The sequence below is a fragment of the Piliocolobus tephrosceles genome, chromosome 10, assembly GCF_002776525.5.
Source record: "Piliocolobus tephrosceles isolate RC106 chromosome 10, ASM277652v3, whole genome shotgun sequence".
Taxonomy (NCBI): Eukaryota; Metazoa; Chordata; class Mammalia; order Primates; family Cercopithecidae; genus Piliocolobus; species Piliocolobus tephrosceles.
This window is the reverse complement of record NC_045443.1, coordinates 116,583,741-116,590,973: the sequence shown is the minus strand read 5'-3', so window position 1 is coordinate 116,590,973 and position 7,233 is coordinate 116,583,741. Positions and strand designations below refer to the sequence as shown.

Sequence of the window (7,233 nt, the reverse complement as noted above, 5' to 3'; positions counted from 1 at the left end):
TCATCTGTTCCATAATGACATTTCAGTCGATGGAACATGTACATGATGGTGGTTTTGTAAGACTATAAAGGAGCTAAAAACTTTCTATTGCCCAGTGGTGTCTTAACCATTGTAATACTGTACTGCAATATATTACTCAAGTTTTTGTGGTGATGCTGATGTGAACAAACCTACTGCACTTCCAGTCATATGCAAGTGTAGCACACACAGCCTCCTACAAAGGCATGTCTATAGTTTCTTGTCTTCAGACATGTAAGAATTGGAGGCACAGAAATGTGGACTTGCAGAAATCTAGGGCCAACTTTCTGCTCACAGGCTCAACATCAACCATGCCACATAGAAGAAAAAAATGAAAAAATATTTTACAAAAGGATAGCAGATACAATTATGTACAGTACATAATAATAATAAATGACTGTAACTGATTTATGTATTTATTATACCATACTTCTTGTCACTATTTTTTAGTGTACTCCTTCTACTTATAGTTTTTAAAAGTTAACCATAAAATAGCCGCAGGCAGCTCCTTCAGGAGGTATTCCAGAAGAAAGCATTGTTAGCATGGGAGATGACAGCTCCATGCATGTTATTCCCCTTGAAGACCTTCCAGTGGGACAAGGTATGGGGGTGGAAAACAGTGACGTTGAGAATCCTGACCCTGTGTAGGCCTAAGATAATGTATATATTTGTGGTTTTCTTTTTAACAAAAAAAAGTTTTAAGAAGTTTTAAAAATTCATAGAATAAGGATATAAAGAAAGAAAGTGGCTGGATGCAGTGGCTCATGCTAGCATGTTGGAAGGCTAAGGCAGGAGGATCACTTGAGGCCGGGAGTTCACGACCAGACTGGGCAACATACGAGACCCTGCCTCTACGAAAAATAAAAATAGCCTGGCACGGTGGCGTGCAACTGTAGTCCTAGCTGCTCGGGAGGCTCACGTAGGAGGGTCACTTGAGTCCGGGAGTTTGAGGCTGCATTGAGCTATGATTGTGCTACTGCATTCCAACCTGGGCATCAGAGTGAGATCCTATTTCATATATATAATATATTAATATATAATATAACAATACATTATGTAAGAATATATTTCCTATATAATAAATATTTGATTATGCATTATAATATAATATATAAGACATTATACATTACATGTTAATATATAATATTTATGTGTATATATACACCTATGTGTGTGCATATAAACACACATATATTTTGTATAGCTATACAATGTGTTTTTGTTTTAAGCTAAGTGTTATTACAAAAAAGGCAAAAAGTTTTTAAAAACTAAAAACATTTATAAAGTAAAAAGTGGCAGCAAACTAAGGTTAATCTATTATTAAAGAAAGAAAAGTAAAAACTAAATAAATTGAGTATAACCGGTGTGTGCAGTGTTTACAAAGACTGCAGTAGTGTTTAGTAATGACCTAGGTCTTCATGTTCACTCACCACTCACTCACCACTCACCCAGAGCAACTTTCAGTCCCGCAAGCTTCATTCAAGGCAAGTGCCCTATACAGGTGTACCCTTTGTTTTTCATATTGTATGTTTACTGTATCTTTTCTATATTTAGATGCACAAGTACTTACCATTGTGTTACAATTGCCCACAGTATTCAGCACGGTAACATGGTGTACAGGTTTGTAGCCTAAGAACTATATAGGTTCAGTCATATCCCCATCGTTAAATGACACATACTGCATACACACACATATTTTTTATTCCATGTATAAGTAAGTTGAAACTACCATGACAGTTCATCCCTACCTACTGCTTCCAAGTCACACGGATCACACAGCCCCACACATAATCCTGTTCCTGAAGCCCATGAAAGGTCTTCCTTTACCGCCCAGCCAGAAGTGACCTCACCTGCGCTCCTAGACATGCTCCAGATGCCTGTTGCTCATCCATGCCCCCTAATGGGAAACTCCTCACCTGCAACCCTGTTGATGGGAGCCCATCCCCTGACAGAAGGACCAGCGAGATCTCTGTCCTACAGGGATCCCAGCCACGAGCTGGCAAGGGCCTGTGATTTGGGTGGGATAAGTCAATCAGACTGTTCCTCTTAGCAACTTCAACTGAGAAGAGGCATTGTTTCTGGGAAGTTACAGGCACTAGAACTTAAAAGCTCAGGTGGACTCAGGAGCCACTGTAAAGGTTGAAGTCATGAGCAACCAAAAGGAAGATGAAACAGCTGCACAAATGTAATTTTAAAATGTTTATAATAATAACAACTAATATTTATTGAGCGTATAGTATGTGCTAAGCATAGAACAATTATCAACTCATTTTATATTGCCAATGGCAGTATATACATTATCATCTCGCCTGTTGAGATTAAGGCACAGAGAAGCAAAGTAACTTACCTGGGGGCACACAGCAAGCAACTGGAAGAGCCTATTTTTCTTACCACCAGCCTGTTGGTTCCTGATATGCACCTTGCCCTTCCTGAGGCCTACTGTTCTGCTTTCTCTAGACTCCCAAGAGATCTTTCTGCATCTTACAGCAAAGCCTCAATTGTCCTGGAGGTAAGCAGAGAGGGTTTCTATTGGCTCCAATCAAAAGAAGCCTGACTGAAGCACCTAGACTTAGCTGGGACTGGGTTTCCTCAAGATTAACACTCACTCTCACCATTCTGACCGATTGCCTGCAAGTTTGCAAAGGGAGACTCACAATCTCTGGGGAGCTGAGAATGAGGCACGAAGATTAGTTATACATAACCCATTATCAATAATTTTATGTGCACACACTGTGTTAGATGGCTTCCTTATTCAGATGTCACTTTTGCTTCCTTTTATAAATGCAAAAGAAAAATTATCAGGGCTCTTACACTTGCACTGGTGACCTTACACAACATAACCCAATGTCCCAGAAAAGAAAAGGACTTGAATTTTCCCACCACCAAGCTTTTCAGGGCACTAAAGCCTGTTTGATTAGGGAGAGACTTTTTTTTCTTTTTCTTTTTTTACCGTACTCAGGTAACCAATTTTTAGAAAATTAGCATTCTTCAAAGTACAGATAACGCAAATGACAGCAAACATAATTGAATCTCTCTCTCTGATGATTTAGGAGGTACTTATGAATGTCATTCTCCTTTATTCAAGACTGTAAAAAAAAATCTGTGTAATAAAATTAAAATTTTACATTTGCTTGTTAGAGCCTTCTGGGTGTTACATGGTGGTGGGACTAAGTCCAAACATAAATGTCACATCTAGTTTCTTGGGCTGTTGATCAAAATCATCTGAGTCACATTGAATGGTGCAAGAAGACACTCGGCCCACTGTCTGGGGTCAGTCTACTGATCCTATGGTAGAATGCCACTTCCAAGCTGGTCGTGTGCCTAGACTGGCTCCTTTAAACAGTGGGATATTAGCATTGAATTCCAAGGGAGTTGAAGAGAACCACAACATTATCATATTTGGGAGATGACAATTCCCATCAAGCAGAAGAATTTGAAGATTCATAGTTTGTATGTCACATTTATTACACAGTGTCTTGTGCCTAGTAAGTGCTCAGTAAATGGTAAATGGTAAATTCTCATAGTAGGAAAATGTATTAGAGCTTGAGAGAAGCCAAAAATTTATTCTTCTGGGTAGCTCTTAAATATTCCAACTCGCATTAGTTTTCCTAGCAGATGGAAAATCTATTTTACTTCACATTGTTCCTTTTCAGAGAACAATTTGAGTCTCTCTTAGTGGACGGAGAAAGATGCAGAGAGAAGCAAGAAGAATGCAGGAGACTAGAAGCTGTAGGTTCAAGGAAGCTTTGGTACCACAAAAATTCACAGGACCAGAGGGCAAAAGCCTTGGGTTTGTGTCCTTACTCTTTTCAGCCAGCTCTTGGAAGCGACCCCTTCCACTATTGGACATGGCTTGGTGTTATGAACTGTTTTAATGAAAACCACATCTGTTCCTTTTTCAACTTTCTCCACTAGCTTATTTTTTTAATTCATTCAGTGTTTATAAAGCATCTACTGTGAGCCTGAAACTGCTCTTGTTGCTGAAGAAATACCACCAGGAAATGAATCAGACCTAGAACTGCCTTCACAAAACCTTTCAATGAACTGCAGAGTTACGACAGGAATGCATGATGACCTCAATCGGTCTTGGGGGTAGAAGGGAGGAAGTTCAGGGAAGGCTTCCTGGAGGAAGTGACACTTAATCTGAGACCTGGAAGATAAGAAGTTAGCATTCAAGTTTTTCTTGAGGAGCAACACAGAAAAATGTTCCACATTTCAAATGTGAAGTTAGCTCTCTAGCCTCCGTTCCTAGCACTGTCCTATGCTGTCACTCTACTCTGACCACAGTGGTCCACACTGAGGACTCATCTCCCATAATAACCTTCTCTTTCCTCAGAGCATGTAATTCTAGGCCCTTTATCATCCTAGCTGACCCCACTATCAACAGGCTTCATTTTGCCAAAACTTATAAAAAGGTAATGCATCTTCATTAATTTTTATCCTTGGACTCCCTACCAAGTGAACCAAGGATGAAAAATTATACATTGATGGCAACAACAAAAAAAAAAATCAGAGTTTTCTTATATACACAAGGATCCACATCAGGAGTGCTTTTCTTTCTATTTGGAAGTGTTTCTAGAAATTGAATTATATGCCAAGCAATGAGGCAGATACTGAGAATAAGATGATTTCATGCAAGTCAGCTTCCCCAGGAAGCAGAAGTCAGGAGAGACTTAGGAATTCAAAGGGGTGACTGGGGAGTTACACATGCAAAAAGGAAAGGGAGGAAGCTGAACTGAGCAGGAAGAGACATCAGACACGACTGCGGACCTGACAAAGTCTCTACTAGCCAAATGGGGCTCTGGAATAAGCACTGCCCGTTAGAAGAGGGACCCATTGAGCAGAAATGAGCAGGTCTTGTACCATCCACCACCTTTCTGAGTTATAGATTAGGGGCTGTCTTGAGAATAGTGTGCCCTCAGCTCTCATCGTCTTGCTCAATCATTGGCCAGGGGTTCTCTTGATAATACCGTAAACTTAGTTTAAAAATTGAGGCAAATACTGATTAAGCAAATAGCTGTAAGTTGTCAGTTAGCCTCGCCTCACTCATTGAAACTGGGCAATGAGTCCTTTCTTGAAGGAAGATCTAAGCAATACGTCTCCACATCTGCCACAAGGGTACACAAAAATGAAAAGATTGCTGCCCTGTGGAAGCCTATAGCCTGGGGAGACAGACTCTGAGCTGCTAATTACACAACAAATATTTTAGTAATGATTATAATTTTTTTAAAGAAAGCATTCTTGTACATTGAAAACTACAAAGCACTGTTATACAAAATTAAAGAAGATCTAAAGAAATGGAAACATACCCCATGTTCATGGATTGGAACACTTCATATTGTTAAGGTGGCAGTACTCACCAACCTAATCTATAGATTCAATGAAATTGCTACCAAAATTCCAGCTGCCTTTATTGCAGAAATGGCCAAGTTGACCATAAAATTCATATGAAATTGCAAGATACCCCAAATATCCAAAACAAACTTACAAAAGAAAAACAAAGTTGGAGGATGTTCACTTCCTAATTTCAAAATTGATGGCAAAATTACAATGAGCAGAACAATGTGGTGCTGGATATGATAGACACATAGATCAAAGGAACAGAATTGAAAGTCCAGAAATAAGCCCTTGTGTCTATAATCAACTATTTTCAACAAGGGTACTAATAACATTCTATGGAGGAAAGAATAATCTTTTCAACATATGGTCCTAAGACAAACATACAGACATACGCAAAAGAATGAAGTTAGAACCCTACCTAAGACATATACAAAAATCAACTCAAAAATGATCAGAGACCTAATTGAAAAGAGGAAATCAACTTGTCCCTGTTTGCAGATGACACGATTGTATATTTAGAAAACCCCATTGTCTCAGCCCAAAATGTCCTTAAGCTGATAAGCAACTTCAGCAAAGTCTCAGGATACAAAATTAATGTGCAAAAATCACAAGCATTCCTATACACCAATAACAGACAAACAGAGAGCCAAATCATGAGTGAACTCCCATTCACAATTGCTTCAAAGAGAATAAAATACCTAGGAGTCCAACTTACAAGGGATGTGAAGGACCTCTTCAAGGAGAATTACAAACCACTGCTCAACAAAATAAAAGAGGACACAAACAATGGAAGAACATTCCATGCTCATGGATAGGAAGAATCAATATCATGAAAATGACCATACTGCCCAAGGTGATTTATAGATTCAATGCCATCCCCATCAAGCTACCAATGACTTTCTTCACAGAATTGGAAAAAACTACTTTAAAGTTCACATGGAACCAAAAAAGTGCCCACATTGTCAAGACAATCCTAAGCAAAAAGAACAAAGCTGGAGGTATCACACTACCTGACTTCAAACTATATTACAAGGCTACAGTAACGAAAACAGGATGGTACTGGTACCAAAACAGGTATATAGACCAATGGAACAGAACAGAGGCTTCAGAAATAACCACACATCTACAACCATCTGATCTTTGACAAACCTGACAAAAACAAGAAATAGGGAAAGGATTCCCTATTTAATAAATGGTGCTGGGAAAACTGGCTATCCGTATGTAGAAAGCTGAAACAGGATTCCTTCCTTACACTTTATACAGAAATTAATTCTAGATGGATTAAAGACTTAAATGTTAGACATGACTAAAACACCAAAAGCAATGGCAACAAAAGCCAAAATTGACAAATGGGATCTAATTAAACTAAAGAATTTCTGCACAGCAAAAGAAACTACCATCAGAGTGAACAGGCAACCTACAGAATGGGAGAAAATTTTTGCAATCTACCCATCTGACAAAGGGCTAATATCCAGAATCTACAAAGAACTCAAACACAATTACAAGAAAAAAAAACAAACGACCCCATCAAAAAGTGGGCAAAGGATATGAACAGACACTTCTCAAAAGAAGACATCTAGGCAGCCAACAGATACATGAAAAAATGCTCATCATCACTGGTCATCAGAGAAATGCAAATCAAAACCACAATGAGATACCATCTCATACCAGTTAGAATGAAAATCATTAAAAAGTCAGGAAACAACAAGTGCTGGAGAGGATGGGGAGAAATAGCAACACTTTTACACTGTTGGTGGGACTGTAAACTAGTTCAACCATTGTGGAAAACAGTGTGGCGATTCTTCAAGGATCTAGAACTAGAAATACCATTTGACTCAGCCATCCCATTACCGGATATATACCTAAAGGATTATA

At 38.8% G+C, this 7,233-nt stretch overlaps 1 non-coding gene across 1 annotated transcript; it reads left to right on the top strand.

The window, feature by feature from the left end:
* The first annotated feature begins 209 nt into the window (after nt 1-209).
* LOC111539110 lies at nt 210-340 on the top strand. Its single transcript, XR_002730581.1, has one exon. It is a non-coding gene; the product is annotated as a small nucleolar RNA SNORA38 (small nucleolar RNA).
* Nucleotides 341-7,233: the final 6,893 nt, after the last annotated feature.